The sequence below is a fragment of the Nomascus leucogenys genome, chromosome 10 (genome assembly GCF_006542625.1).
Source record: "Nomascus leucogenys isolate Asia chromosome 10, Asia_NLE_v1, whole genome shotgun sequence".
Taxonomy (NCBI): Eukaryota; Metazoa; Chordata; class Mammalia; order Primates; family Hylobatidae; genus Nomascus; species Nomascus leucogenys.
Window position 1 is genome coordinate 40,142,692 of NC_044390.1, and position 19,146 is coordinate 40,161,837.

Consider the following 19,146-nt stretch of genomic DNA (forward strand, 5'->3'; position numbering starts at 1 on the left):
GGAGTGTAGTGGTGCAATCTTGGTTCACTACAACTTCCACCTCCTGGTTCAAGCGATTCTCCTGTCTCAGCCTCCAAAGTAGCTGGGATTACAGGTGTGCACCGCCATGCCCAGATAATTTTTGTATTTTTAGTGGAGACGGGGTTTCGCCATATTGACCAGGCTGGTCTTGAACTCCTGACTTCAGGTGATGCACCTGCCTCAGCCTCTCAAAGTACTGGGATTACAGGTGTGAGCCACCGCGCCTGGCCTCCTTTAAATTTTTGAGCATATTTTAAATAGGTGTTTGAAAGTCCTTATCTGTGAATTTCATTATTGCTGTCATTTCTTGGTCTTTTTCTATTGTTTCATTTGTCCTGTACTTTTTCCTGCTTCTTCACATGCCAGTTAATAATTTTTTGTATACTGATTTTAGTAAACAAATTTTAGGCTTTAAATGTCTGCATTTAAAAATTTCTTTCCTTTTACTTGGATTTTAATTATGTACATAAATAGCAACATGAGAATAAGGAGTTCTAAGGCTTGTATGTTATCTCTAGGTGAAAGGATTTCAGATTAGTTTGGTTGTAGAACAGCATCACCCAACATAACAGAGGCCTAGTATAGATTTTCCTGAAGAAGAATGCAAATTTAATACATTCAATACTGACTTCTCTGCCATTTTTCTGTAGAAGCCCTGGTTTATTGTAAGGAGATTCCAATATTTACCTATAACTGATTAAAATGGGCAAAGCCTGGCGTTTTCTACTTATTTATAGGTGAATTCTCATTTCCTGGCTTTTGAAAGTGCTCCTTCCATATATCTTCTATGACTGTGTATCTTTGTAAACCCCAATCATATAATCTCTCCCCACTGACCTGGGCAAACACAATAGCTTGTTGTGGATGATAGATAGAGGCAGCTAATGCCATGAAACCGGGTGGAGCTTCTTTATGTTTGAACCTCTAGCCAAAAGAAGTCCAACAAGGCCAGCAAAATTATAGCACCAAGTCTTGGAAAAAAAACCCAGAGGATACATTTTGGAGATATTCATAGCTGTCTAACCCCCACTGAACCAAACTTTGCATCTTGGGCTTAGTCTGGGAGTATGTTTCCTGACACCAACTTGTATGTGGCTCACGATAATGTCGGAGCTGAGAGATGCTTTCTTCCAGCTGGGTTCTTAACTCCTCCACATATTTATATTGGCCCTTGGGAACTGAGTAGAATGAAAACTCATCAGCCTTCATGGGATTTTTGAGAGGTGAGTCCTTTTTGGAGTTGCATAGACTTTGAAGGTGAGCAAGCTCAGGCTAGCTGGCCCCATGCACCTCTGAATTAACCTTGGACATGTTGCTGGCAGCAGCAGCTCCAGAAGGAAAATTTTTCTTTAAAGTGTTTGAATTTTGTTTTGAAGGGAGTTAGTTTACCTGCAGATTATCTTTATTCTTTTGAATCTTTTTGGAAAGCTTTGTTAGGGTGGGTCTAGGGAAGCCTTTACTCTAGAGCTAGTTTAACCCTACCATTAAAGGATTATCCTTCTGGAGTCTCTATCAAGTGCCCCAGGTGTTCAATAAGGTTTTTTCACTTTGGTTGGTTGGAACGCAAATGTCTCCCAGTTCTGTAGGTGCTCTGGGAATTTTTCAGTTTATAGCTTCCCAGTGGTTCTTTAAAAAGCATTGTGAAGTTTCCCCTTATAAATTTTCAGCCTAGTATTTAGAAACAGATGCAAGGAGACTGCTACACAGAAACCTTGAGCTCTTTTCTTTCCTTCCTTCCTCCCTTTCTCTCTCCCTTCCTTCCCCTTCTTCCTCCTCCCTTCCTTTCTTTCTTCCTTTCTTCTTTCCTTCCTCCCTTCCTCTCTTCCTTACACCCTTCCTCTCTTCCTTCCTTCCAGCCTTCCTCTCTTCCTTCCTTCCTGCCTTCCGCTCTTACTTCCTTCCTCCCTTCCTATCTTCCTTCCTTCCTCCCTATCTTCCTTCCTTCCTCCCCTCCTCTTTTCCTTCCTTCCTCCCTTCCTCTCTTCCTTACCTCTCTTCCTCCCATCCTTTCTTACTTCCTTTCTCCTTTCTTGCTTCCCTCCTTCATTCCTTTATTTTTCTATCTTTTCTTCTTTCTTTCCTTCTTCCCTTCCTTCCTTCCTCCTTTCCTTTCTTTCTTCTCCATTCATTCCTTCTCTCTCTCTTTCTTTCTTCTCTTTTTTCTTTCCTTCTTTCTTTTTCTTTCTTTCTTTTCTTCCTTCTTTCCTATCTTCCTTCCTTCCTCCCCTCTTTTCCATCCTTCCTCCCTCCCTCTCTTCCTTCTTACCTCTCTTCCTCCCATCCTTTCTTACTTCCTTTCTCCTTTCTTGCTTCCTTCCTCGCTTCCTTCCTTTATTTTTCTATCTTTTCTTCTTTTTTCCTTCTTCCCTTCCTTCCTTCTTCCCTTCTTTCCTTCCTCCCTTCCTTTCTTTCTTCTCCATTCCTTCCTTTCTCTTTCTTCTCTTTTTTCTTTCCTTCCTTCCTTCCTTCCTTCCTTCCTTCCTTCCTTCCTTCCTTCCACAGCTCTATTATCTAAGTTCTTTGCCCTACAAATTACAGTTGCCTCAGCCTCCCCACTCCTGGTCCCCTCAGATACTCCAATTTTCTAGTTGTTTGCAATAGGAGGACAAGTCCAGTACCAGTTATTCCATCATAACTAGCAGGAGAAGTTTCAACTTATATTTATCTTGTTGAGTATTCATGGACAGTCTTATTTCATCTATACTTCTACCCCACTCACCCCCCTGCTAGATAAATCATGGAAACTACCAATTTTAAATTGATGGTGGATGATTGCAAACTCAGTCATGAGTAGCTGAAGTAGGGATACCTCTTGAAGGCTGACTGTGTGCCACAGATACTGCAATGTGCAACATGGGTATGAAGAACTCTCATCCTGCCTTCAAATCCATGATTCAGTTTACAATCCATAAAGGTACATTTTGTTTATTATTTCTAAAATATTTGAATTCAACTCAATTCTAGTGTCAATTGCTATGAAGCAAATTTATTAAAGCAACATTTATTTGGTTCTTCTTTTAGAAAGCCAAACATACTGAATTTGAATTACAGGTTCTTAGCATAGTACCAATTAATAGTCATCTAAATGTTATATTCTTGCTACTTACTCATGTGGCTTAATTGGTTGAATAGCTGTTTGGCAAGTCAGTTTAAAGAGCTATTAATTCAGCATTTTGACACCTATTATTTGGATATTATCCAAATTAAGACATTTTATTAGCTAATGTTCCTCCCTTAACTATTTTAATTGCCTGCAATAAGTGAACTAAACATTTCTACATGTTAAAATTTCCCAAAGCAGTTTTAGAAGGCTACAGAATATACCGTAAATGGCAAAAAGCATTAAACACCCTAGCCAAAACACTGACCTATTGTAAACACCTGATAAAAACACAAGAGACTTATATTTTCTGTCAATAGAAGTGACATTACAGTACACTTTTCTTCTAGGAATGTGAATGCTAATGTTATTAGGAAAATCGCTTTTTCTTTTTTTTTCTACTTAGTAAACTCAGGTGGCACTGTAATGTGAGTAATGGTATTTTATTTTATTTTACTTTAGAGGGGTAACGCTGGCAATGAATGGAAAAACTTAAGAATTCACAGTATTCTTCCACTTTAGCACAAAACTAGTAAGGCAGTATAGTATAATAAAAAGATCACTAGAATTAAGTAACCTAAGTTTTCATTCTGTCAATAGGTTGATGGCTTTGGTTGAAATATAGCTCATTCCTTACTATGAATTCAATAAAAAAAGATTTTTTTCTCCACATAGCTGACGCTAGTCACAGGAGAATGAAATTGGCCCTGACGGGAATAAGTAGTTCATTCACTAGAGATGTGAACTGTTTCTGGAGGCAGGAATGTCATCATGGGTTTCAAAGGCATAGTTTAGTGGTTTTTAACATGAGACTCAATGCCACCATTTTGGTTATTTTCTGGATTTTATTTCTGTTTGTCCTCCAGTTTTTAAAATTATTTAAATTTATTTTAAAATTTATATACAGTAAAACTCACTTTTTTATTGGTGTGTATGTCTATAATGTTTGACAACTGCAAGTAGTCATGTAATTACCACAATAGCCAAGATTCACAGCAGTTAACATTGACCTCCCCCTGAAAAAATTCCTTCATGCTACTCCTATGTAATCAAACTCTCCCCCAAACATTTAGTCCCTGATAACCATTGATGTCTTCCCCATTCTGTTGATTTTCTAGAATGTCACATAAATGGAATCACAGAGTACATAGATTTTACAGGATGAGCCAAAGCTGCCTTTTTATAACAGATATTCTGCTCTTATCTATTTATAATCTTCAAATAGAATCTATAAATAATATTATCTACTTTGACAAATATAAATTTAAAAAATCAGTACACTAACATAAATAAAAGAAGCAAAAAAATCAATTAATAAAATAACATGTACTCACAATGAAAATGGTTGAGCACAAGTGAAGTAATGAAATGCTTATATCTACTTTGATGAAAAAGTTTTCATTTTAAGGGAAGTAACAAGATCAGAAGCTGTTCCGCATTAAAAAAAATACAGGAAAATAAAAAGAAAAAAATGGAGGTGTGATGATGTGATTTTTATAAAATATGAACAATTCTTGGTAAGGATCAGAACAAAACCAAGTAGAATTTTACTGTCTTACTTTTCAGAGAATCTTATTATCCACAAGAGTTGTAGTTCTGGAAAATTTAGTGTATATGCCTATAATCCCAGCTTCTCGGCTGAGGCAGGAGAATTGCTTGAACTCAGGAGGCAGAGGTTGCAGTGAGATGGCACCATCGCACTCCAGCCTGGGCATCGTAGGGAGACTCCGTCTCAAAAAAAAAAAAAAAAAGTGTGTTTTTTAATGCAAAATGCAGTTAAGTTTCTAGGGTTCAGATATGTATGAATAGGTTTTTCATCTACATGAATCTCCACTGAGGCAATCAAAAAATGCGTAGACTTGGGACAATTCCAGTGTGGTCCTATCTCAAGCATAGCAGGACATCTTCCATCCCTGGCTTATACCTGTAAGAGCCCAAAGTACTCTCCAGTCTCAATAACCAAACATTTTCTAAAATGCTTCCTGGTAGGCTACAGTTGAGACCCACTGGCCAAGATGAAGTATCTCTTTTGCCCTCTAGTAATCTCATGCTGGATGATCATCCTGAATTAATGTTCGCCAATCTTCTGATTACCAGTTGAATTTCTCAGATAAGTTCATACTGGGAAAGGAATATCTTGAAGTGCTACTTTTGTGTTCTAGTCTCTAGAAATAGATTTCCCATATTGGATATTGTATTGCATATATTAATTTATTTTCTCTAATGTTTTGACAACTTAAAATTGTTTCTTGCTGGAGAGAGACTGCTCCTCCTGGGGCCGAGATAATTATTAGAAATAGCAAAAAGAACATGCCTTTGATATGCGAACCAACCAGTTCAGAGCCATACCTCCTTTTTGTTACCCTTACATCCTAGGAAGCAATATTCTTTTGCTTTAATCATTCCAGGGGCAGGTATCAGGCAGCTAAAGACTATCCTTAAAGTTTGGAGCCTCCTGAAATTGTTCAAACAGCCAATCCTAGGCTGTTTGCCCTACCCTGCTTCTCCCATGGAAGCTCCAATAAAGGCCATAGCCTTGGCTCTCCCTCACATGTGGCCTTGTGTGGCTTGCTGAGCCTCCTGTTTCTGGGTCCTGTGAGTACAATAAACTTTGTTTTCCTGAGCTTCTCTGGTCTCATCTTGTAACTGCAACTGACTGACCACACATAAAGACACAAAATAGAGATTAATAAATAATCATTTTTGTTTATATCAGTTCTGAGTATTTTTTAGCCTGAAACAATCTCTGAGGTCCTGATCAACTTGGAAGTTAATAAGACTAGCTTCGTCTGCACAAAACTAACTTCTTAGTGTTAATTCTGCCAAGGTATTGTCCCTTCATTAGGTCTTCCTTTCATAATTAGCTGATCTCCCTTGAAATGTTGAAGATCTCCTTTTAAAATTCTATGATTACATATTTTCTAAGAAGAAGGTTATCACTGGCATAAATGCTCTTCAGTATTTATCTGAATGAAGCCAGTCACACGATCTGGTAATTGTTTGACTTCCCATACGTGGAAAGGAAATGTATCATGTTCAGGTGGCCCAGGGCAAAATGCCTAGCAAACTTGAGTATTCTCAAGAATGAGTGCAAGACACAAGAATCAAGAATTCAACTCTTTTTTTTTTTTTTTTTTGAGACAGAGTTTCCCTCTTGCCCAGGCTGGAGTGCAATGGTGTGATCTTGGCTCACTGCAACCTCCGCCTCCTGGGTTCAAGCAATTCTTCTGCCTCAGCCTCCTGAGTAGCTGGGATTACAGGCACGTGCCAGCATGCCTGGCTAATTTTGTATTTTTAGTAGAGATGGGGTTTTTCCACATTGGTCAGGCTGGTCTCGAACTCTGGACCTCAAGTGATCGCCTGCCTCGGCTTCCCAAAGTGCTGGGATTACAAGCGTGAGCCGCCATACCCGGCTGAATTCAACTCTTATTAAAAAATAAAATTACAGGCCAATACTCTGAATAATATAAATGCAAAAATCCTAAACACAATACTAGCAAACTGATTTTGGCAGCACATTAAAAGACTCATACACCACGATAAAGAGGGATTGTCAGTAATCAATAAGGCAACTTCCATAATATATAAGGTCTTTGGTAAAAGTTTTTTAATTATAAAGATTTTTCTTTTAGCATATGGAAAGGGTGTTTAGAGTTACATTGCTTTCTTTGAGATTCTAGTTGGTGCTGCTAAGGTTGATGAATCTAGACTTGTGCCCCCATTGTCTATCATAAAGGCAGAGCAAATGCCTTTCTATTTGCAATATACAAAACTTTCTACTGCAATCTCCAAAAGGCAGAACAAACACCTCTTGGGAATAAGTTATGTGGGTCCATACAAATGAGTGATGCCGCAGGCATTTATATTATTAGAACAACCTGAGTTAGAGTAAATTTTCACAGACTGCCTATAATAATTTGAAAGAAACTAGTAACTTTCAAGAGGGAACCAACCAAACACTGAATTAACTTTCTCAATATATGTTTAACAGATACTCATGAAGCGTATATTATATTTCAGGGTACTTTGAAGCCAGAAGTATTCCTTAAACTGAATCTGAGATGAAGTAAATAATCAAATAAGTTGTCCTCAAATACATACTCAACTGGAGGTTAGGAGGTGAGAGGGGAAGTGGAAGAAGTCTTGATTACACAGTTTGTGTTCTTTCCATGACACTACATTGACTCCAAAATGGTATTAAGAGCCCAAAGAGAAGATGAAATTCTGTAGACTATAATATGTTGTAAACAATGCTCCAGAGAGGATTCAGTTACTTGGCATTCTTGGAAAAATGAGAAAGGTCTTTGTAAGCCTTGACTTTACCAAATTTATTGATAGCTGACCTTTAATAATGCTATGGCAGACTCCAAAACAATCACCATTTGTGGGGAGACAAGAAATTTGGATTCCATCTCTCTGAAAAAAAATTAAATATTTTTCTAACAAAGTAAAGTAGTTTTACTACTTTCTCTTCTTTATACATGTTAAATGTAAATGATTTAGACAATACAATTAAATGACATAAAGAGACAAGTGAAAATCTAAAGTAACTTAACTATTCAAAATAATCACTGTTTGTCAACAAATTAGATAACCTAGAAGAAATGAATAAATTCCTAGATATATACAACCTACTAAAATTGAATCGTGAAGATTGGAAAATCTGAATAGACCAATAATGAGTAAGAGAATTAAATGGGTAATTAAAAACCTTCCTGTGAAGGAAGAAAAGCCTAGAATCAGATGGCATCACTAGTGAATTCTCCCAAATATTTAAAGAAAAATTAATCCCACTCCTTCTCAAACCCTTTCAAAAAACTGAAAAAACACTTCCAAAATTATTTTATGGGGTCAGTGTTCTCTTGATTCCAAAGCCAAAGACATAACAAGAAAAAAAATTCACGCCAATGTTTCTGAAGAATATAGATGCAAAACTCCTCAACAAAATACTAACAAACAAAATTTAATAGCACACTGACAGGATCATATACCATAATCAAATGAGTTGTTTCCCTGGATGCAAGGATGGTTTAACATATTCAAATCAATACATGTAATACACCACATACACAGAATGAAGGAGAACAATTTCATGATTAACTCAGTTGATGTAGAGAACACATTTGATAAAATTCAACATGCTTTCATAAAGATGAGTGACAAACTATGATTAGAGGCATATACTTCAACACAGTAAAGGCCACATATGACAAGCCCACAACTAACATCATACACAGGAGTGAGAAATGGAAAGCTTTTCCTCTAAGATCAGAAACATGTCAAGGATGCTCACTCTTGCCAATTTTATTTAACATAGAAGTCTCAGCCAGAGCAATTAGGCAAAAATAAATAAATAAATAAATAAATAGAATCCAAATTGGAAAAAAAGGAATAAAATTTCCCTGTTTACAGATTACATAATCCCATACATAAAAACCCTAACAACATCACACACGAAAAAAAAAAAGCTCTCAAAACTAATAAATGAATGTGATAAAGTTGCAGGATACAAATTCAACAAACAAAAGTCAGGTCCATTTCTATACATTAATAACAAACCACCCAAAAAGGAAATCAAGAAGACAATCCCATTTACAATAGCATCAAATGGAAAAAAATACTTAGGAATAAATTTACTAAAGGAGATGAAAGACTTGTGCACTGAAAACTACAAAACGTTGATGAAAGAAATTAAAGCAGCCACAAATAATTGAAAAGACATCCCATGTTCATGGATTAAAAGACATAATCTTGTTAAAAATGTACATAGTACCCAAAGTGATCTACAGTTTCAATGCTACTTCTGTGTAAATCTTGCTGGCATTTTTTTACAACATTTTTTTAAAATTATAAAATTTATATGCAACCACAAGGAACCCAGAACAGTTAAAGAGATCTTGAGAAAGAAGAACAAAGCTGGAGTTACTACACTTTCTTATTTAAAAATATATGCTAAAGCTACAGTAATTAAAACAGTATGGTACTGGCATAAAAACAGACATATTGACCAATGGAAACTAATATAGAGCCCAGAAACAAACCCATGCCTATCCTGCCAATGATCTTCAACAAAATGTCAAAAAATACTATGGGGAAAGGATAATCTCTTTAATAAATGATGCTAGCCAAACTGTATATCCACACGCAAAAAAATGAATTTGGACTCTTACTTTATGTTATACACAAACATCAACTCAAAATGGACTAAATATAAAACTTCTACTTGGGAGGCTGAGGCAGGAGAATCACTTGAACCTGGGAGGCGGAGGTTGCAGTGAGCTGAGATCATGCCATTGCTCTCCAGCCTGGGCAACAGAGTGAGACTCCGTCTCAAAAATAAAAAAATAAAAAATAAAATGTATATATATAACTTAAATATGAAACTTAAAAATGTAAAACATAAAAAATAGACTTAAACATAAGACGAGAAACTGTAAAACTCCTAGAAGAAAACATAAGATAAAACCATCTTTATATTAGTCTTGGTAATGATTTCTTGGATCTGACCCCAAAAGCACAGACAACAAAATTAAAAATAGACACGTGGGATTTCATCAAACTAAAAATCTTCTGTGCAGCGAAGGAAACAACCAACAGAGTGAAAAGAAAACCTATGGAATGAGAGAAAATATTTGAAAACCATAAATCTGATTAGAAGTTAATATCTAAAACATATAAGGAACTCATACAACTCAATAACAAAAATACCAATAACCCAATTTAGAATGAGCAAAGGACTTGAACAGACATTTCTCCAAAGAAGACATACAAAAAAAGGTCAGCACATATATGAAAGGATGTTCAACATCATTAATCATCAAGGAAATGCAAATCAAAACCACAATGAGATATCACCTCACACCTCTTAGAATGACTATTATTTAAAAAAAAACACAAAAGATAACAAGTATTGTCAGGGAAGGGAGAAATTAGAAACCATGTACACTGTAGGTGGGAATGTAAAATGGTGCAGCCATTCTGGAAAATAGTATGAAAGTTCCTAAAAAAATTAAAAATAGAACTACCATGTGATTCAGCACTGCTGCTTCTGGGTATATATCTAAAAGAGTTGAAAACAGGATTTCTGGGTTTGTTGTTGTTACTGTTGTTGTTTTTAAAAGACACCTGCACTTCCTTGTTGTTTGTGGCATTATTCACAATAGCTAAGTTATGGAAACAATACAAGTGGCCATTAACAGATGAATGGATAAAGAAAATGTTGTATATATTTAATATATATGGTAGAATATTATTCAGCCTTAAAAAGGAAGAAAATCCTACCATTTGTGATAACATGAATAAACATGGAGGAAATTTATGCCAAGTAAAAGCACCCAATCGCAGAAGGACAAATACCATATGATTCCACTTACATGAAGTATCTATGATAGTCAAACTCATAGAGGCAAAAAATACAATAGTGGTTTCCAGGGGCAGGGGAGTGGGGAAAATGTGGAGTTCAATGGGTATAAAGTTCCGTTATGCTAGATGAATATGTTCTAGAGATCTGCTGTACAACATAGTGCCTATACAGTATTGTGTGCCTCTAAATTTGTTGAGGGTGTATCTTAACAATTATATTAAGTGTCCTTACCACTCACATACATACACAAACAAAAACAGAAACAAAAACAAAGGAACAGAAGGAAACTTTGGGAGATGTTGTATATGTCTATTAACTTGACTGTGGTGATAATATCACAAGTGTTTGCATATGTCCAAACACTTTAAATTGTACACATTAAATATGTACAGCTTTTTGTTTATCAATTATTTCTCAATAAAGCTATTTTTAAAAGAAAATTCTTTTCCTTTGGGTAAATACCCAATAGTGGGATTGCTGGATCAAATAGTAGATCTACTTTTAGTTCTTTGAGAAATCTCCATACTGTTTTCCAAAGAGGTTGCACTAATTTACATTGTCACCAATAATGTATAAGCATTCCTTTTTCATGCATTCACACTAACATCTATTGTTTTCTGTGAGTCAACAAATTTAATTAGGCACCATTTTAACCTGCAACATTGCATTTCATTGTATATCTTACTTAATTTTGATGAACATTGTTTCTTTTTCAAATTTTAAAAATTTATTTAAAAATCACATATAGATCAGTTTTATTTTTACATACTCAAGTACTCAACATACAAATAAAAAAATTCATCACATGCAGTATTCAAGCTTTTATCCACAACTACAGTTCTTTATCATGAAGCACGTGTGCTATTAACAAGGGCACTAGAGAAGTAAGATATATAGTCAAAATGGAGGAGTAGGTGGATGAGATCCTCCTGGAAGGTCTGTCTGATTCTGCTGGTTGTATAAGTAAGAACAAACCTCTTATTTTGTCTACATTACCCAGATAATTTGTACTTGGATCTGGATAATTTGGAAGAAAAATTAGGGAGGGGAGACTAACTTAGTAACTCACATTAGTCAAAACTTTCTTCAGCTAACTACAAAATATTAATATCTACTTTCCTAAAGTGAATCAAGAAATATCAAGGTTGGCCTTGCAGTTAGCTTTTATTTGTGAAGGATCTGCCCAGATCTGGATAAGAATCCTACTTATCTTCCTTCCTTCCTTATCGGGCTAATTTTCCAATGCTGCTCGAGGTATAAGGGTACTTTGGTAGGCAATTTGTTTATTTGTTATTTGTTCTATTATGAGCTAAATCAATTTAGACTTGGTGATAGTCTTTGATGGTTTAAATCTTAATTCCTGGCAATTAGAAAGACAATTTCTCCTTTCTTGATGATAATAATGTCTCATAAATAAAGCTTTTTTTAAAAAAAAATTCTTTTGTCAAAATTTGTTACAAAAATATTCTCAAGTCTCCTATTTCCAGTGTCAGATAACATTCCTCGTTGAGGTCCCCACAGGACCAAGAGAGCTGTAACCAAAAGACTCATCTCTTAGCAGTGCAAAAGACAGATGAGACCTTATCTAAATTATACAATAAACTTTAAACCATTTTTCATCTACTAATAATTTACTGAATTACTTTTGAGGCTTAATTTTAAAATAAAGCAAATGCCCATATATTGAAGATTTTTAGATATAAGAATTTTCTTTTAAAAATTTAGATTCAGGAGATATATGCGCAGGTTTGTTTCATGGATCTATTACACTAGAGCATTGTTTCTAATTCTTTAATATTATAAAGTTTTCCAAAAACATTTTTGTTCATATGTTTTACGCATATCTAATTATTTCATAAATCCTCAGAAGAAAAAATTCTTGTTAAAGAGTATACCCCCATCTAAAATATTGATACAAGTTACCATCTTGCTCTCTGGATAGATTGCACCAATTCATACTCTCAATAATGAGTGTTATTTTCATCCTCGCTTTTAGGAAAGATAACAAAAGAATATCGCATTGTTTTAATTTGTATTTCTGTGATTACCAGTGAAGTTAAACATCTTTTAAAAAGGTTAAATGACCATAGTTTTTCATTTATTTGAGTGTTGTGTGTATGTGTGAATTACCTGGAGCTTTGCCCATTTTTCTATTGGAATATTCATCTCTTTTTTAAAAAATTATTTCAGATTTATCTCTTTTTTAAAAATTTGGCAAGAATTGCCTTATATTAGGGATTTTAACCCAACATTTTCCCCTGAGGACGTCATGTATCCTTTAATGTTGTTTCTTTAATTTAATTCTTGAATGTTGTTTAATTAATCCTTTAACATTTTTCTGCTGGAATCACTGAGTATATCTATACCTATACCAATACCTATATTTATATATCTGTATCTATGTAAATAGAGGTATCTATATAGATATGTACTATATCTAGGTAAATAGATATAGATATATAGACATGCACATATACAGAAACCACACAAAAGGCAAAGATAGATGATAGACTATCTTTTATGTGGCTTCTGGCTTTAATATTTTTGTTTAGAAAGATTGCCAAATGCTTACCTAAATTTCTTTCTAGAACGTTTATAGACCATCACATTTTCAATATTTTTTTCCCACATAATATACGAACTGGATGTTTTCACCCCACCCCTCAGCTTTTTGCCATTCCTCAGCCTCATCAGACACAGAAAATCTCAGGGAAAGAAGAAATGAGGGTTACTTTGTGGCAGTGGCAGGCACGTTCCTATTGACACCAAAACAACTCTGTCAAAAGGATGGGTGAAAATGGCGTGCCCACTCCCGCTGCAGGCAAAATGGCCTCATCAAAGCAATATGTCAAAATTGTCTCATTTCATTATTTGAGGCTTATTCTGAATTAAGCTCCTTTATATAGTATTTCTGTTACCCACGGAATTTTTTAGTGCTTCAAGTGTCTGTGTTCTAGAATGTCTGTGTCTGTGATAACTTTCTGAATGTAGGAATGGGTAGAAGGCTAGAACTTAGATTAGAAAGAAGTCAGTATTTTCAAGTATATTCGTATTCCTAGCAGTGGAATTATTGAGTCAAAGGATATATGGATGTTGAATTTTTATGGATATTGAGAAATAGAACATTGTTCTCCAAAAAAGATGAATCAATTTACACTCTCACCAATAATGTATTAGATTATCTGATTCCTATATTCTTGATAATATTTATGTGTATTTACTTTTTAATTTGCTTAATTTTGTATTTATCAATATTTTATATTTGGGCAATCTGTAAAACAAAACAACATTTCTCTTTCATTATGAATGAAGTACCTTTTTGTCTTTCTGTTTCTGTTAATCATCTATATTTCATCTATATCCTTGTCCATTTTTCTACCGGATGGCATACTTACTGGTTAGTACATACATTTTAGAAATGTAGGAATATTTCCCTTTGTCATGTTTTTGCAGATATTTTCCCTAGTATTTTGTTTATGGTGGGTTTTGCTGCATAGCTATTTAAAACTTTTTTCAGGTCAAATGTATTTATCTTTTTTTTTTTTTTTTGAGACATAGTCTTGCTCTGTTGCCCAGGCTGGAGTGGAGGCAAGTGATCATAGCTCACTGCAGCCTTAAATTTCTGGGCTCAAGAGATCTCCCACCTCAGCCTCCCAAGAGCTAGAACTACAGGCCCATGCCACCACACCTGGCTATTTTTAAAACTTTTGTGGAGATGAGGGTCTCGCTATGTTGCCCAGGGTTGTCCCAAACTCCTGAGCTCAAGCAATCCTCCCACTTCAGCCTCCTGAAGTGCTGGAAGTACAGGCATGAGCCACTGCACCTGGCCAAATTTATATATCTTTAAAAAATAGTTTTTGTCTTCCTTAGGAAGGCCTTCCCCATTCTAAACTTACAAGTACATTTGCCCATGTTTTCTTCTAGCCCATTCATGATTTTTTTTAATTTTAATAAATGTTTTATTAAAATATAACATGCATATAGAAAAGTATGTCAATCATAGGTGGACAACTTACTGAATTTTCACAAAAGAAACATTCTCATGTAGCCAAGATTCAAATCAAGAAACAAAACATTACTAGTACCACTGAAGCCTCTTTTATGTCCTTTCCAATCATTACCACTCTTCAAAGGTTATCACTATCTTGATTTCTAATATCATAGATTAGTTTCTCATATTTTTGAATTTTTAAAATATGGAATCATATTTAAAGCCAAAGTATGTACATTTTGGCTTTTTTAACTCAACATGATGTTTTCAAGAGTCATTAATGTTGTAATTATTAGGATGGGGCAAAAGTAATTGCGACTTTTTACCATTGCTTTTAATCGCAAAAACTAATACAATTTGTTATTCTTATTGCTATGTAGTATTCCATTTATAAATATGTAATAATTTCTTTATCCATTCCACTGTCAATAGATATTTGGGTTGTTTCCATTTTGGTGCCATTATAAACAGGGATTTTATAAATATGTCTTTGGATGACTATATACACACACACACACACACACACACACACATTTATATATTACTTTGGATGACTATATATATATATAGACACATATGTCTTTTTTTGTTGGGCTTATACCTGAGAATATAATTGCTGGGTTCAGCTTTAGTACTTCTTTTCAGTTTTCCAAAATGGTTGTACCAATTTACATTCCTACCAGCAGTATATAAGTTTTGTTTGCTTCATATCCTCACTAACCTCATATATTCTTTCTATTTCATTTTAACCATTCTGATGGGTCTGAAGAGGTTTCTCACTGTAGTTTTAATTCACATTTCTCTGATGGCTAATGAAGTTGCCATTTTTAATGTGCTAATTGGCATTTAGGTATGTTCTTTAACGAAGTGCCTGTTCAAGCCTTTGACTGTTTTTCTACTGAACTCTCTTTTCTCTTGTAGATTTGTAGAAATTCTTTATATGATCTGGATAAGCGTCTCATACATCCACATATCTTCTCCCATTCTATGGCTTGTCATTTCACTCTCAATACTGTCTTTTGGTAAGAGGTTCTTAATTTTAATATAGTCCAATTTACCATTTTTTCTTCCAGATGAAACACTATTTTTTAAAATTTCTTTAAAACAGGTTTAATTAAATATAGTGGAAATCCAATAAACTGCACATATTTAAAGTGTATATTTTGTTAAACTTTTGGGAGTGATAGGTAATATCTATTATCTTTATTGTGGTGATAGATTCATGGTTGAATATCTGTCAGAACATCAATTTTAATAGTTCAATAATACTTCTTCCTATGAAGATATTCTAATTTGCTTTCCCATTCCTCTTACTATTGGGCAATGAAATTGTTTTCCCTTTCTTCCCTATCATATAAAAAAAACCCTTCATTAAATGTCATAAGGATAAAACAGCATGGATGAGCAGAAAAGAATAGATAGGGTTTTTGGAAGACAAGATATGCTGGGTTGCTTGGCAATGCCATCATGTGAAGAAAGAAGGGCAAGAATGTCACATGGGATGATGAGGAGTACTACAGCCGTGCTGTGCTTCAGTAATGAGCTCTCATGTGTTGTGATGTGCAGTTCTTAAGTGGTAAAGTGTGCAAGCCGCATAGCAAGAGGTGCTAACCTAGGTGTTGACAGCCGCCTACTTCAGGAGAAACCGGCTGAAGCAGGCATAAAACAACCTTTTTCTGTTCTTAAAAATGGTTTTTAATTACTAAAGCATCTGCTCATTTTATTATGAATCAGAAAATGTTTGTGCATAAATGGAAAATCATTCCCTATCCGTGTTGCTACTTCCCATAGGTAACCACTAGAAATACTTTGTTATATAAACTTTCAGATGTTATAGAAAAGGTAGACAGTTATAATCTATCCATAGTTATATATAGCTGTTATATATAGTAGTATAAGAAGAGAATTTGTTTTTAAGCATAATGCTCACCAATTTGCCCTTTTCATTTACTATCTTGTGTCTCCCTCTCCACAGCAGTGTAGTACAGGGGTATCTGCTCCTTCCTTCTCCAAGACACAGCTTAGGGTGCAGCTGATATGCCCCAGTCTCAGTCCCAATGCCTGCAGTCACCAAGATAGTTCTGGCAACTTGCCTGGGTGAGTGAATGGCTGGACACTGACAAGACCTACCTCTAGAGCACTGTTTTCCCTGGTTCCCACACAACCGCACTTCCAAGATGAGCACTGGCTTCAGCTCCCTCAGATACCTTCTTCTTCCCTGTCCCTCGGGGTCTCCTCCAGGATATGCATGGCAAACTCAGAAGCCTACAGAAGCCTAGATGGTCAAGTAAAAGAGCAAAGCATGCTGGATGGAAGAGTAGTGCAACTGTAACGACTGGGCACGCAGTCCTCTTTGAAGGGCAGTCACTACTCACACCAGCTGATTCCTTGTAAGAAGGGAACATTGTCAGATCTCTACATTTTCAAGAGAAGCCAGAAATCAAATTTTTAATTTAAAAATCTGCTTTTCAAATGTCAGCAGCTAAGATTTTTTTACACATATTCAAGTCTTGATCTTTAATTTTTAAAATAAGCTTTATATTTTAGAACAGTTTTAGATTTACAGCAAAAATGGCAAAGATAGTACAGAGAGTTTCCATATACCCCCACACCCAATTTTCCCTGTTATTAACATCCTACATTAGAATGGTACATTTGTCACAATTAATGAGCCAATATTGATACAGTGATATTAGTAGTTGACCATTTCCTTAGCTTTACCTAATGTCCTTTTTCTATTCCTAGATGCTGTCCAGGATAGCACATAACATTTGGTAGTCATGTGTCTTTAGGTTCCTCTTGGCTACGAGTTTCTCAGGCTTCCCTTTTTTGTTTGATCACACAGTTTTGAGGCATACTGATCAGGAATTTTGTAGAATGTCCTTCAGTTGGGTTTTTCTGATATTTTTCTTGTGACTAGACTGGGGTTATGCGTTTTCAGGAGCAAGATCACAGAGGTAAGGTACCATTCTCATCACATCATATCAATGGCACATACTATCCACATGACTCATCACTGTTGATGATCTTGATCACATAGTTGAAGTAGTGTTTGTCAGGTTTGTTACTTTCCCCACTTTCCACACTGCACGCTATAAAAGGAAGTCACTCTGCACATCCCACACTTCAGGAGTGGGGATTTATGCCTCACCTCTTTGAGGACAGCGTCTCTAAACAAATTATTTGAAACTGTTCTCAGCACAATCTTCCATAACCAGGTCCTACCTACATTTTGGGCTTCATCCCCAGCTGCTCCTTCCCTCTCCCATTCCAGGCTCATCATACTACAGGTCAGCACCTGCAGATCCTGCATGGTGCCGTTCTTTCTCACGTCTCTTGCTCTCACTATTGCCACTGTCTATGCATGGGTGTTCCTTATCCTTCCCCCTTGCATGCTCAATTCCCCTTTGACGTTCAAGACTGCTCAAGTCCGCTCTACTCTAGAAAGTCTTCCCAGAACCCAGTCTGCCTCGAGGGATTTTCCTCGAGTCCCAAAATACCCTGTGCATTTTCCCACCATGGCGTTCATTCCTCTCTATTCTTTATTCTCAACACACTCTCTTGTTAGACTGAGAGTTCTTTGACAGCAGGGCTGTCTTTTTACTTACCTTTCTATCCCCTGTGCTTATCTATGGCAAACATCAGACACTGGGTAAATATATTTTGAATGAATGAATGAACAAATGTACAGAATTCTAGATACAAGATTTATTCTATGAATTTCCAGTCATTCTGCCTTATCAACAATCACCACATTCTGCCTTGTGTATGGTTGTTTAGGTGCCTGTCTTACTTATTTTAGCAGCTCTATTGCTCTTTGAAGGCTATGATCATGTTTTATTTGTACTATAATTTCCAGGTCAGCGTCTTACACATAATAGGTGTTTAATAAATCTTTGTTGAACAATCAAATGAGTTAATGAACAAATAAATGAAGCTGCCTGCACACATAATTGATGAGAGGGAATCGCACAAGGAAAGGAAGCATAATGAACTGGAAAACAAATGGCAGAATTTTCAAACGAAATGAAGTTGACTTGCCTAGCACATTATTTCCAAATTTTTATCATATGCTAGTAAATATTGTCACATGTTTGTTTAAAGAAATTTAAAAACTTGAATCAATTCTTAATGAAATAGCTACATTAACTGCTCCTTAACAACAGAAAGGAGAGTCAAGCCTGATTTATCTCTTAGAGATGGACCTCCCTACAAAAAGATCCATGCTGCTACTCTTAAAAATCGCTGTTGTATAACACAACATGTGTTCCTTCCTCCCCTTTAATAACCAAACGAGTTTATATCAAAAAAATTTTTAAATAGCTTTCTCTTTATCTATCTCTAATAAAATATAATTTTTCTAAGTGTCCTCTGCTGGAGAGAAGTAAACAGAAAACAACCATTCTGGAAGGAAAAAAAGTCCTTATAGCAAGATAGATTACCATTGTTATCAACACCAAATTCAACTGCTGCAGAAGAACCTCACTCAGAGGAAACCGAGTTAGGAGAGAATTTATTTCCTCTTTTTCTTGCACCAAAAAATAAACTTTATGAATATTTCTCAATTAGTATTTGATTAGGAAAACCTGTAGAGGGCGTCCTTGCACCAAGAGCCATAGAGGTTTGCGCAGAACTAGGAAAAAAATGTTAAATTAAAACCACACGCTCCAA

General features: G+C 35.5%; 1 pseudogene; it reads right to left on the reverse strand.

Moving 5' to 3' along the window:
- Nucleotides 1-744: 744 nt before the first annotated feature.
- Nucleotides 745-9,541, reverse strand: LOC100583680 (annotated as a pseudogene).
- Nucleotides 9,542-19,146: the final 9,605 nt, after the last annotated feature.